The sequence below is a fragment of the Taeniopygia guttata genome, chromosome 3, assembly GCF_048771995.1.
Source record: "Taeniopygia guttata chromosome 3, bTaeGut7.mat, whole genome shotgun sequence".
NCBI lineage: Eukaryota > Metazoa > Chordata > Aves > Passeriformes > Estrildidae > Taeniopygia > Taeniopygia guttata.
In genome coordinates this window covers 73,525,938-73,540,764 of record NC_133027.1, presented here as the reverse complement: position 1 = coordinate 73,540,764, position 14,827 = coordinate 73,525,938, and positions in this window count along the sequence as shown.

Sequence of the window (14,827 nt, the reverse complement as noted above, 5' to 3'; positions counted from 1 at the left end):
TCCTCTGTCAAGTCTTTAAAATTCACAATACTTATAATGATGATAATTATTTATTAACAATGCACTGGGAACCAGGGATTGATTGTTGCATTATAACTTATCAACAGCTACTTCTGCTAGGGAAAGGGAAGAATTACTTATGGAGCTGGACACTGTGACATTTGGGCTGGCAGGGGACAGCCTGGCTGCCTCTTGCTTAAGGTTGAGCTGACTGATCAAGTGTCACACCCAAGGTGACCCTGCAAACCCATGGCTTAGGAGGGATTACAGCACAGCAAGATCCTTAGCGGCACTCACTCTTGCCCTCTGAACCCTAGACCTTATGGCTCCTCATCAAAATGTGACCTGCTTAGATAAAAATATCCAGTATTTTTTCACTCTGGAGCAACTGGCTTAAAACTACTAGAGCCTGGTCTTGTTCTGTTTTCAGTGAGCAGCACAGTTTTTCTGCTCTGCCTGCACTACTTTCAACACACTGCTACTGTTAAAACTAAATAGCTAAGCCAAGATCACTGGAAATGAGAATGTGACCAATCAGCACATATTGACATAAACACACATCATCATATGATCAGCACATTTGGTAAAACCAGACGAGTCAATCCTTTAGGCTGCATCCAGAAAAATCACCCTCCCCCTGAAAGCATAGGAGGAGCAGGCAGCACACCAGGCTCACCGGAGCCAGTGTCTCTCAAAAATACTGCCTGTGCATCACAACCCATGTGCATGTGTGGTAAACAAACCAAGTTTTGTGAGCAAGCAGCTCAAGGGTTCAGACACACAGCCTGTGTGCAGGGCCTATGGAGTTGCTATATGACAGTCAAACCTCTGTAATTGTCCATGTCTGTGTTTTTAATCTGTTTCAGTTTAAGCTCCTTTCAGCAAGTTTTCAGCCAAATGGCATCACCTCACATCTAGGGCAGACCAAAGGCAGGCATGGCAGACAGCTACCAAGGCTGCCACAGCTCAGCTGATACATAGCTTGTGTACAAGGGCACTACGTAGAGGAGGCTCACACAATCAGGTGAAAATGAAGAATGGTGGGTGAAGACGACCCCAGTCTTTTAGCATGTCCTTTCTGAAATCCAGAAGGCTCAGGAGGTGGCATTATTAACCTGATGCCACTGAGATATATTTTCAATATGAAGTCTTTCACTGGAAGCTTTGCTGCCTAGAACTAGAGAAACCTAGGAGCTGAGCATGGAGTAATGAAGTATTCCCTGCTTCAAAGCAAAGCACTCTTTGCAGAGTCTTTAATGATGTAGCAGTAGGCAATCCTTACAATGAAATCACAGACCTGAAGCCACTGAATGTTGGGGTTGCACAGGATCTGAGTTCTCAAGATGCATCCATGGCTGATTACAAAAAAGAGCTGATGTCATAACATTTCCACATGTCTCAATAAGATGTTGAATATGCTCAGTTTTGATTAAGGCTGCAATACAGCCTATGCATCAACAGTGACTTCCTGCATGTGAGGAATATTCATGGCAATTGAAAGCTAAAAAAAAAGCCCATCACTCTGCCAAGAGGAATTGCATATGAAAATGCTGCTATCTGAGGACAGGGGAGCTCAGAGATCCCATTTAAGCTGCAAGGAGATTGACCACATTTCCACCATGAAATGCCTAGGACACTCAGACTTGGAAGTCTGTTTCAGTTTCATTTCCATCAGGGCTCACTGCAATCACAGCTCCACACCACAACTTCAACCATTTGATTTTCTTTGTGTATCTTGACATCCTTTCTCTAAAGAAAAGAAGTAACTCTAGAATTCCTCACTGCAGGTCTTCTGAGATTTGTTTCATGCTTTCTCAGAAACATAAGGCCCCCAGAAGGAAGGTGAAAAGAAATGCAAGGGAGGGTTATTATTAACAAGTATTGTCCATGGGATGAGAATATCTCATGCTGCAGAAAAAACATCTCTGCACTTTCCAACAGTTGTTACTTGAACTTGTGATGTAGAGTGGAGCTGCTGGCTTTCTCAGCAATTAAAGCTTAGCTGTTATTGAGGATGTTTCCCAACACATTTGAAATGGAAAACAAAACACAAATACACAGTGTCTTACCAGCAGCAGAGGAAGCATTTGCAAGCAAAGCTTAGCACGTCAGGCAGAAAGTCTATTTGATTACACCAATACATGGTGGTGTGATAAAGGTAGTCCCATGCTCATTCAGTAATTGAAACAAAGGGGGTTTTCCCATCCCATTCAGACCTGCCCATTCCAGTAACAATGAAGTCATTGGGGGTAAAAAGTGTCATATTTGGGCCTTCATTAGCTTTGGGTTGCTGACAGAACTTCCCTCTTTCACTCCGTCTCATCCCTAAGAGAGCAGTGGGGAACCAGCGCAGACAAAAAGCAATCCTTTATCAGAGCACCTGGTTAGTGTACAGGTGAACCACTTTTATTCCTCAAAAATAGCTCTTGAACGCTGACTCAAGTTATCCCAGTGTAGGTTTCTGTCTGGAAATGAGGTCACAGGTTTTTTATATCTCATAAAAAAACTGGCCTTGTGACGCCAACATTGTCAACCACCCCTATCACTTTGACCAGGATGGGCTAAAGTATGCAAGGAACCTCTGTTCAGCTACTCTCTCTGCCTCTCTCTGCAGTGCTCACCCACCTTTTCATGTATTTCAGGAACACATTAAGTCATTCTAGACAAACTTTACTATGCAGCTAAACAAATGACCCTTTCTGAGCATCAAGCAAAATAAGAGCTTGGGAACAATTGGAGGAAGTGAACCAAGCAGACGCTCCTGCAGTAATTATCATCATTCACTTAGGGAAGAGGGGGAGCAGGGGAGCACCTAGCTGGGACCACCCTCTCCTCTGAGGCTGGGGTCCACTCCCATTGTTCTCACTAGAAGACATACCACTGCCTCCAGCAGGAGCAGGACCAGGTCTTTTAATCCCCGTTTCCTCTTGGCCGAATGAACCGCAGTGTATGCCAGTGACAGCTAAATGAAGGATTCCTTTTTCCAGAGGACCGGCAACAGCTCTTAACTCATAAACTCAAGGTAATTGACATTACAAACAAGCCTTACCCAGAGGGACCCCAAAGCAGTCAACAATTGTGCTTTAATGAGTAGGAAGGGAGAAGGGGGGAAGTCTTTATATGCTGCAGTAGGACATTCTAAGAAAAGCTCTTTCCCTTTTCCAGGCAAGGCAATGATTAAAGTCTGTGCATGAAACCCAGCAAGGAGGGAGGCCTTGCTGAAAACGCCTTTCTTCCTGGCTTTCCTGTGGAAAAACAAGGGGCTTGAAAAATGGTTATTGGGACTTGAGAAGGACAACAGCAGCCAGTTAACAAACCCAAACAATAAAAGAGGAAGCCAAGCTCAGACGAAAAAAGATGAAGATCCTAGCACTCTGAAGTTTTTGCACACAAACAGAATTCAAATACTAGTATGAACTGCCATTGAAGGGCAGAGAGTGGGGTGGGAGTAGCTAAGGCTGATGTAATACCACTACCTTGCTGGCATTGTGCTTTAAATACAGTAAACCTGTGCAGGGCAAATCAGAGGCAAATTTGCAGTGTACAGACTGTTGTATAAAATTGACCATGAGTTGCCCAGACCAGTAATATCATTTTGCTTGAGACCTCAAACCGAACCCAAACCACGTTCCCAACTTTGAAAGGCCAGTGCATTATCTGCTAAGCCATCCATCCTACTGGAAAAATCTTCTCCATTTTCATACAAAAAGAAAATAAAACCCAAGCTGCTCTGGGCTCTAAGCCAAGTCTGAACACAACATACACACTCCCCAACAGGCAGGGGAAGTGTTGCAACAGGGTTTGGCAATTATGAACAGGCACCAATGGTTGCAAACTAGTATTTTCTACGAAAGTCTTTATGCCAACTGCTGTGACTATGCTATACCAGTTGTTTGTAAGCTGCAGGTATATTTCCTTGCTAGTGCTATTACATTCCTCCTGGAAGGGAAGGCAAAGCTGGAGTATGCTAGCCCTCAGTAGAGGAGAGCTATGTACAAAGAGACTCCTGAAATGCAGGGCACCATCTTGTTTGCTCTTTTCTTCTCTGCCCTTCTGGACTGTAAGCACCTTTGTTTTACCAGGACAGGTGCAGAGGCAGCAAGATTTTCTCCTATTTTGTTCTTTGCTTTCAAATCTTTTGTCACTGCAGTCTCCGGTGAAATCTGCATCCTACATCCCATGATGGAAGCTTTCACCTAGCTGATGCACAATTATTTTTCAAGAACATACCCCATGTGAGGCTCCATCACAGTAACAAGTCTGTTGTAACAATTTATTGTTTTGTTCCATATCAAAGCAAGGCAGCATTTATTACCCTTTATCTACATGCCAATTTCCCCTTGAGGTGACTGAAAATGTGCCCATATTCAGCTGTTATATTGCAAATAAGCTGCAGCACCAATGATTTGGTTTTTGGTTAATAGTGTTCGGCTGGCTCTCGTGATTTCCACAAGCACAGTGACAGTTTTCCAGCAGAAGTGACACACTGAAAGCCCATTTCCAGGGGATACTACTGCATATTAATAAGTGATTCCCCTAACTTCTGCTTCAGAAAAAACAGCCCCATTGCCCTTTCTAGTGTTATGTTCAAGGAAAACAGCCAATGTGCAGGATGGCAGGATGCTGCAGTGCGTGGCACTAGGCTGAAGGCAGAGTTCTGCAAATGAACTTCTCCAGTGGCACTAGGGGATACCCTCTTCAAGGGTTTCCCTGCAACTACTTCTGATGGGATATTTTTATTGTGGAAAGGCTTTTCTGAAAAAGTAAATGAGATGTATACACAGTGCTGGAAGGCACCTAACAGCATTACAAAAGACAGGACAGAGGGGTTACTTTTTAAATACATGAATAAAGACCAACAGCAATATGGAAAGAGCAGGAGATATCCATGTCTTTGAAAAAAGTTTAAGGCTATTTTGAATTATTTGTATTTAAACACAGGCATCCTCTGAGGCTTGAAAATTCATGTACAGCATTGCACATTGAATATCAAGAAAGTTAAGGAGCATGAAGTGCATGCAGCCAAAAAGCGTGATTCAGAGAAAAGGAAATTTATTCAGAGTCTTTCTGAGTAAACCCCTAGTTTTATAAGAAGCACCATGAACTGCATGGCTTAGCCACTTCTGCATAGCAAACTGCTCAGTTTATCGGTTTCAGAGTGGCTTAGGGCAGTATCAATTTCACCAGATTTGTATCTCCAGTTCCAGAGTACAGAGATAAAATAAACTTGTCTTTAGACCACAAAGTCAATACCCCTACTCCCTCAATAGGGTTCTTTTTATGGATCTTTTACTGTTTAGACATTGCATGAAAGAGATAAATGGACACAAGTTCACAGAATCACAGAATGGGTCAGGTTGGAAGGCACCATAGGAATTCATCTGGCCCAACCTCCCTGCTCAAGCAGTGTCATCCTAGAGCACATTGCACAGCTTTGTGTCCAGGCAGTTCTTGAAAATCTCCAGTGAAGGACACTCCACAGCCACAGTGGTTCAGAAACCATTAAAATGCACATTAGTAAGCACTGATGAGCATTATCACTGAAGCTGTAATTGTGGACTCCTTGGTGATACCCCAGGAGCAATGTGGTGTTTTAAAACCTGCCAGCTTATGTGAGGTTCTTCCCAGCCACTAGTGCTTGGAAGAGAAGTGAGTCTGCATTTGACAGAGTGAAAATTTTCCTAAGCCTTAGCATTTGGAAACACTGACCCTCAACCTTTTTGCCACCCACTGGGAAATCATTCCTAGCCATGAGAATTGCCTCAAACTACTCCCCTGAAGCTCAGTTACCATTGGGAGTGACTTCAAGTACTGCCTTATTTGAATTTCTTGCCTCCTTGGAGACAAAGTCTTCTATGAATGAAACTCACCTGGCCTTCCTCAAGCCACAAAATCTGCTTGGGCTGGGCATGGGTCCACCATGGATGCCCCTGGGGTTTGAAAGAGTCTATAGCCCTCTGGCCTTGCCAAATCCCCAGTCAGTGCCTCCCTCATCTGGGCCAAGGTGCCATCCTGGTCCTGCAGGAAGCAGCAAGTGCCGCAAGCCGCTATGGCACTTGCATGTGCCTCCAGCCAGGCTTGGAGAAAGTCCCAATCCTACTGTGATGCAACAACAGAATGCTTTAGATGGACATGCCTGCAGGAGAGGGCTCCCTTCCTTCTCCAAAATATGGCTGGCCCCATGAGACCACAGGCAGGTTCACAAGACCACACATGAGACCACAAAGCAAGCTCCTCATCTTCCTAAGTGATTCTGTGGCTTCATTTTCCCAGACCCACTGAATAGGTCCAGTGTCTGCTCCGAGTAATGGGAGCTGTAGGCGCTCATCATCCAAAACACGCAGATTTAGGAACCTTTATTCCCCATGATCATTTAAACCCCTCCACGGCATTCAGAGACTTAGGTGGAGGGGCATACAGCAGCCAGGGATCAGACTTCTGTGGACTGTAGCCGTGTAAAGGTCTCATCAGCAACGCAGCTGTATAAAACTGATCAAGACAAAGAGAGCTGTTTGGAAAAAGCCTCTCCTGCCCGCCCGGCTGGCCCAGCTTGGCCCCGGTGCACAGCCCAGCAGCCACGAGACGCACACGCCGCCCGCAGCAGCAACTGCTATTCACAGAGATGGAAGGAGCCATTTTTTTGTCATTAACAAAAGGCAGTGTCTATTAAAAAAAATAAAAGGCGTCACAAAACAAACAAAATGATTCATTGGGATTTTAGAACTCACCTCCAGACACAGCGGGAGGGGAAGAGCTTGCCATTACCCATTCTGCTTACAGAATGGGATCAGCCCAAGAAAAAGCATGTTCCCACAGTAGACAGTTTGAGCTTGTTTTGTCAGACACTGAGGTTCAAATGACCTTTCTTTTTGGCACAAGGATTTTGGCAGCCTGGAGAATGCTGGTGCTAAATAACAGTAACACCAGCTTTTTCCTGGTACCACATAGAGTAAACAATGCAAACAGTGTTTCAGGGACTTGGTGGGGCTGAGCTGCCGATTCGGATGCAGAGACAGATCAAACTTTGGTTAGAGAATGAATGGCTCTTATTTACTTGTAATCTCCACCTTGGTGGCAGACACAGACATGCATGTGAGAGAAACTCCTTCTTCAAAAAGATTTTTCACCTTTCTTGTCTTTGTGGTCTGCTTCTTCAAGTATCTTCCTAGATGTCATCGTGTCAGCTAATGTGCCATGCAGAAAAGGTACCCAGTCACAGGAACAGTATTGAGAAGCAATTGCACAGTATTAACAGCTACAGAAAAAGCAAACATAATCCTGCGCTGCAAGTTTTCTACCTCAAGTTACCTTTTAATTCAACTAGTTGTGACTTTATGTTTATTTTTTGTTTAAAAACTTTTGAATTCTTGGGAAAATTTCAATTAATTTTGCCAGAGGGATAGGGATATTTTGTACTTCACTTTCTACAAGGTTTGTGAAATGTTTTGTGAAGAAAGAGTCCCTCTTACGTTCTGATACAGAAGGACCCTGCCCTCTGGGGTCCCTCAGTCATTATTAGACAACCAAGAATCCAAGCAGAGGCCTGATTCCTTCTCCAGACCTATCTGGTCTGCATCTTACTGAACTGCACTCCACTCCAAACTTGAGCATGCAGGTATCTACAGCTCCCTCCAGCTTCCTACCAAGAGCAGACTTCTCAGAAGGCAAATAGAAGGCATTTCAGTTGGAAAAAAAAAAAAAAAAGGAAAAAAAAAAAAGGCAATCAAAAAAGCTAAGGGCCATTATCTTTTGATCAGCTTACCTTTAGATTCACTCAAGGCAGCAAGGCAGAAGGCTTGCTGGGAATTCTCAAAGACACAAGAAAGAAATTGCATGACTCAGGACTCAGTATTACCTGGAAGTGTTTGATTTATTTCCTGAAGACTCTGACCCACTTGGATGCTCCAACGGCTTTGCTCTCTGTCTGGCTGTCTTTCCACTGTTCCACTCTTGACCTCGCTGCTAGAAGATGTCTTCCAAATTAAGACGTTTTACAGACTATTTCAACATTGAAACAAAATCAGGTGATAGTTTTCAAAGGAGCTGAAGGTAGAAAGTCAGCACCTCACTTCCTTTTAGAACCTTTGACGTTCCCATCTTCAATCCCAACTCCCTGCAGCAGTGGGCACAGCAGTGCACGCAGTCAGCCACCAGCTCAAAAGAAGGGCTGAGCTGGTGGTCATCAATCTCAGCTGTGAGAGGTGCGGGAAGCGATGTCCTCTGCAGTCACTGGAAAGGATGCAGTGGTGCAGACTAAGATCCCACAAAAACATAAAGCTGTCCAGGTCTCAGGCTGCAGGGAGTGCCAGAGTCTGGCACTGGAATTGGATGACAGCAGAGACAACAGCTGTGTGAAATGCAACCAGGCAGATGATGTGCTCATGGTGACAGCACTAAGAGAGGAGTGGAAAGGTTAAGAAGCATCAGGGACCCTGAGGAAGAGATTAGCTGGTGGACCCACTCTACACCATCCCTGTGGCAAATTCACCTGCTGGCTGCATCACAAGGAGCAGAGGATCCCCTACCATCTCACCACATCAGGCAGAAGAAGGGAACCTCAGATAGTGGGCAGGGGCGGAATGGAAATAGGTCTCTTCTAGAGGCAGCAGGTGAATCCCCTCCCACAGGGAAATCTGGTGTAAAAGTTCTTTGAAAGTGAAATTGCTTTTTGTATTGACCTGAAATATACTTTAAAACATCAGGAGGTATTTGTCTTCCTGTGGAAACTGATGATACTAGTTTTTTCACCGAAAGAACATAAATGTGATATTGCTTTTGCTCTGTTCAAGTATAACAAATACTGTCCTAACCTCATGGCAACAAAAAAGTTAAGATTGAATGAAGAAAACCTTGCACAGAATCAAACCCTACTACATGCCAATTAATATCTACTCCTAAGGAAGGTACTTGCAATATTAAGCCATTGCTCCTTTATGTAACAAAAACTTATTTTTCCAAAAATAGTTGTTCCCTGGTACTTCTTTCTAATCTGACCATAGATTATTCTTCCATATATCTTTCTATCTATTCATCTACTTCTGTTCTCCCCACAGAGGTACCCATAACACCTCTAATGTAAATAAATTCAAACTCCTCAGAATGGTGAGAGCAATGCAAGCTTTTGGTAAGGAATAGCACTTTCTCATCAAGGAGGTGAGGTGGAAAACTGAACAGAAGCATCCAGGGGTCCCACTGTCAGTGGGAAACAGAAGAGAGCTACGTTAAAGAAAATAATTATGTATTTTCCTATTTGTCCAAAAGAATGCAGAAAAAGGAAAGGCCAGAGGCTCTCTACAGAAGCAGCATGGATCAAAACAGCTAACAACAGACATTTGATCATCTTAAGTAGAAATAAGTCATTCATATTTAGAGACATAAGCAAAATTATCATCTGTTCAGAAAATAGCTTATCTAACTGTGGAGCAGACAGTGTGTCCACATAGATGTCAGTGGCACAAATTCTATTTGATTGTGTCTGGTCAGATGAGTCAGGAGTATGAACAGCAAATTTTCAGGACCAAAGGTGTCTTGAAGATGGCTTGATCAGCTGCCTAAATATTAAACCACAGCCTATCCAAATGCCAAGAGAGCTGTTAAATATTTCTTCCATTATTAAACTCAACAAACGCTACCTCTCCTTTCCCCATCGGCAGATGGCAATACCACCCAAACCCAGCCTGATCCCTCCTACAGCCCTTATACCCAGCCCTGACCCCAGATCCCAGGCCTTTCCTTCCTCTCCAAAATTAGAGTTCCATCTCTTTTGCTTCAGCCTCTGCCCGAGGCACACTGCCTGGATGCTGCCAGTGAAGCTCTGAGACCGGAGTGGATGGTGACCAGAGTTCGTTTCTTCTTCTGCACTCCTGGGATGACATGCCCCATTTTCAGACTCAGACAATGAAGTTCAGCACCCTGACCCTGCAACACATTCCTCAAGTCTCTGTTAAATTAGTAAAACAGGTATTTAGGGACCAGTGCACTCATTTGAATACTCAGACATAGTAATTTGGCACCTGGTCCTATTTGAAAACTGGGTCAACTGCTATTTTCCTCTCAAATCTGCCTCCTTTCACTGGTGACAGTCAGCCAAAACTACTTTTCTAACACAAGTCAGTCTTGCAGATTAATGTGGCAGAACATCAGTACCTATATCAAAGAATTACTATCTGTGGGGCTGGAAAACTATCTGGTCCATCCTATTGAAAAAGTAGGATCTCAGCAGCCTTTTCAGAATTACATCCTGAAACATATGACAATTCTCCCAGCAAACAGATGTGTCAGAGAGAGTGTAAGAGAGCTTTAATATGTCCCTGAAAAACTTCCATAGATTGATATTGTGAACATGGTCAACAGGCATAATTTGCAGCATCCCCTGAGCAGATGCTCGGGTAGAAGACTATATGGAGGCCAGCAGGAAAGACTGAAAAGGGGGTTGATTGTGGAAAACATTCTGTAGGCTGAGTGCATCTTGAGTTTATATCAGTTTCACTTTTGGTCACCTGTGTGCTGACATACTAATGAAGGCTTGCTGCCTACTTCTCAGTTTTATTATATTTTGTGTCAGTCCTGTACAAAGAACTGCCCACAACCAGAAAGCTTGGGGTGCTACCCATTTAGATTTAGAAACTGCCAAACTGAGAGCACTTGACCTCAAGCTTTCTGTTCACTAGAACAAAACTAAAAGCCTGCCAGTCCATCTTAACTCGCTTTGATCAACTACACAGAAAAACCATGATCAGGCTGGGCTCAGTCTTTTAGTCTTTTTTTTAGGCTGTGTCAATCCTGAAGCCCAGCCCACTTCATAGAGTCTGTGAGAAGGAACAACTGAGGCAGGAAAGCAAATCACAGAATCAGAGTCCTGATGCTTTTGCATGGTACCCAAAATCCAGTTTGTCTCTCCTGAAGGTGCCACAGTCCTGGGTGAACACATAAGCACCATCACCAAGCCTAAGTGCGGTCTTCAACATAGAGGCTACTTGAGAACTCAAGCCTAGTATCCAGTGACATCTTTTTAGCCTGATTCATAAATCACAGCTTCCTATACACAATTGGTGGCAGTGATATAATTGTATCCAGCCCCTCTGGATACAATTACAGGTTGTTGTCTGTAGCAAATAATTTCTGTGTCATCTTGTGTGAACTCCTGCCAGTTAACCTTCATCCCAGCCCAAACCTTCTGTAATTATGAGATAATCTTTTCCACCACACCATCAACACCAACTGTGGTGAAAACATTTCACTACATTTCAGCCCTATGCTGCAGACACCGCTCATGGTGCTCGCTGGTTCATCCTCACGGACAGCACATTTGAAGCCTCTGGGTTCTGCCAAAGGAAGGTGATGGAGGCGAACAGCACTTGATTGGTTTGATTGTAGCTTAGGGTGTTGCCATGATCTACTTGAAGTGCCCTTGCCCTGGCCTCTGTTATTCTCAGCATGCTGGACACACTTTAATTCAGATTCTCAATTATACTTGGTGTTTGGTATGATCCTGCAAAATTCAAATTCCTGTTTTGAGCAGCACAGTGCATGTTTATGGTGATAAATCCCAAGATACTCATCAACAGATGCTTGTTACTCAGGCTGACAAATTATGTCTGAGATCATATACTGTGTTTTGGCTATGGGTTTTTTTAAGTCTCAATTCAAGACAATTTTTTGCCAGTTTGAAAGCACAGCTGAACTACCAGAGAGACTCATGCTTAACTTGGATGTATTTACTATCAAGTGTATTATTACAGCTCTCCTTTTTCTAAATTGACTGACCTTGTGAATCTCCCCTGCAACTATTTTGGAAAGAGATGCTCATGGGAACAGGAGCTCCTCAGTGCTCTAGTGAGACCGATCCATCTCCAAGCCCTATTTAAGAAAAGTTACCCTGAAGACTCTTATGGTATTGGCAGAGGCTGGCTCCAGCAGTGTGTCATCCCAGCCACCCTCTCCCAATGATAGGGCCAAAGCAGGAGCTGTGAGGGCCAGCTGCATGGCCAAGGACTTTCAGCTAGTCCCATCAGGATTTCTCCAGCCACACAAAGAACTGGAAAAGTAGCAAAACGCTGTGTCAGCACAGAGAATGTTTAGGTCTTCCAGAGAGTTTGTTTAATTTTATGATTCTAATAAAACATGGGGGGTTGACCTATTTCACACAGTTTCTTCTTTTCCTAACTGCTTCTTCTATATTTTTCTTATCAGCTGTTCTTCCCATAAATGCCGTTGCTGAAGCAGTGGATTTTTTTCATAAAAAAAAAAAATTCACTATCATTTCTACAGCCTGACCACACTCCTCTGTTTGTTACATTGTGCCCCACTAGGAACTGGGAGGATAAGCTCCACAGCAGGACCCCCACTTTCGAAAGCACTGGGATGCGCGTCTGCATGTGTGCAGAAAGGGAATGCGAGAGGAAGAGAATGTGTGTGTCCCCAGTTTAATTAGAAAATTTAATTGGATGGAGTTTGGGTCATTTTTTTCCCCTCCTTTAGAGCTGGCTGCAATAAACAGACTTTTCTCTTTCCCTTTCATCCTTCAGTGGTTTGTAGTTCTGCATCTGCTCTGCTGGCATTGTCTCTGCTAACGGCCATACCGATCAGGAAGCCAGAGCCAGGAGGCAAATGAAGGGACTGCATTGATACCGCTGATCACTGAGCCCCACATAACTGGCAACTGTTTCTGTCTTCTACCTCTGGAGATGAGTTGAACAGATTGTGCAAAATTTGGTGCCTTCCAAAAAAGAAAGGGGGGTGGGGGAAGAGGGAGGGACATCTTACTGCCTCGGCCCTCTTGCTACCTGGTACCCAGGGGTCTGTTCAAACAACATCCTCAGCACAGGAAGCAAAAGTGAAAAATTCGTGGAAGTGAGCAAATCCGCTGATTTCAGGGAATGTTTGTACAAAAGAGCAAGAGACTAAACACACTGCTACTTTTTCTCTAGGGGCGGATGCTACAGGCTTAAGCTCTGCCACAGTACCCTCCAGCTCTCAGCTCTGGCTCTGCTGTGGCAAGAGAGCAGGCAAAGCCTTGCACCACAGGCTTGGGAAAGTGCTCAGCTCGGACACAGGGGAACCAGTGCCAGGAACAGTGACTAACATTCAAGAGAGTCTCAGCATGTGGGACACTTCTCACAGGTGCTGTTTTCCATTGCTCAGCAGCATCTCATCACACAGGATATGGGCCACAGTCATAAGGTGAGATGGATATTCGTCATCTCTACCCAGAAAAAATGGCCTGGGCAAACCGAGTGGTGGCTTTCTTGTTCTCCTCAGTTTGACTTTCAAACAAGATAGTAAAGATCTTCTCCCTCACCATGTTCTGCCTCCTTTCTGCACATGTTAGCAGTTCTTCTGATGTTCACTCTGTGTTTGAGAATGCAGAGGATTTACATGGAAGAAGATGTTTGCCCATCCTTGTCTAGCACAGAGAAGGATTATGACAAAATAAACCTCTTATAGAGGACAAATTTTGATGCAAACAGTTCCTTTCCCTGAATTTTAAGACAAAAGGGACAAGGTGGGCCTCTACCATATCATCCTGCTGGTTCCTCAGGTGGATCAAGTTCAAACACAGCATTATATGGTCCACACGTCCCATAATCTCTCTCTCTTTTTCTTCTTGCTTTCCCTACCCCCCAATCACATTACACAGTCAGGCTAGGATCAAATTCAGCTTGCTTGAATGTATATCATTTCCAAGTTGAAGTCTAATCTGCAGCCTTGTCCCCAGTGAGATACTCAATTTACCACTCCTGTAACTAAAGCTCATTGTTACGGCTATAATAATCAAATGTATCACTTTCCTAAAGGATACTTCTGGTGAACATTTTGCATTTTTAGAAACTTCTCTAAAAAACTCTTCTCTTTGTTATGTCACATGCAGGCTTCCTGCTCCATTCAACCTTTCTTTTTCTTTCTGTGTCCTATTCATTACACCAATCTAAGGCAAAAAAATAAAAATTATATTTCCTTTGAAAGAATCAAAACTGTTTGTGTCTATGAAAGAATAATAGCATGACCAGGGGACTACAGATCAATGTTATCCAGATCAGCACTTAAATGGAAATCACTCTGCATGAAAAATTCACGATGCCCTCTATCCTTCACATGGATAATGGGGACATCTGGTTACAGCAGACAGAATCATTTTACGTGTATATATATGTATATACAGAATTGTGGGCATTCAGTGTAATCCAGACAATGACTGGCATTGCCAGAATTAGTTATTTTGTAACTATTTTGAGGAGACTAATACACCTTCCTCTAATGAAGAAAAGTTCCTAATAGTAGTATTATCAAGACAGGACAATGGGCTAGATAAGATCACTGATGAGATCCTGTGATACCTGCAGGTTTTACCTGCTTGTATTTTTTAATTGAAATTTTTCATACTGATGAAAGGAATGGTGGCCAATCTTCTTGCCCATTTATTTCTCCTTCTTTGGCTTCGGCCCCAGTGAGGTCTCTGCAGCCCTCGGACTCTTGGCAACACCTGCATTAAGGAGGAAGTGCAGAGCCTCCCCACACCCCAAGCACTTTGCACACTTTCTGCCCACAGGTGTCCAAAGCGGTTTATGCCATGATGGACTCATAAAGCAGCTAGGGAAAAACCATGTCTAAAATCTCTGACCACAATTCTGAGGACTGTACAAACGCCACTTACCTACCACCCTGACTGCCCTTCTAAAGGCTAAAGCCTCAGTGCTTTATGTCTCAGGACTGAACAGGACCTTCTCATCCTTTAAACACAGCTGGAGGACAAATGTCAGCAGCTCCTCTGACCTTCTGGTGTGGTGCACTTGGGTTAGGAACACCCCTCAAGAAAGTGGAAAACCTA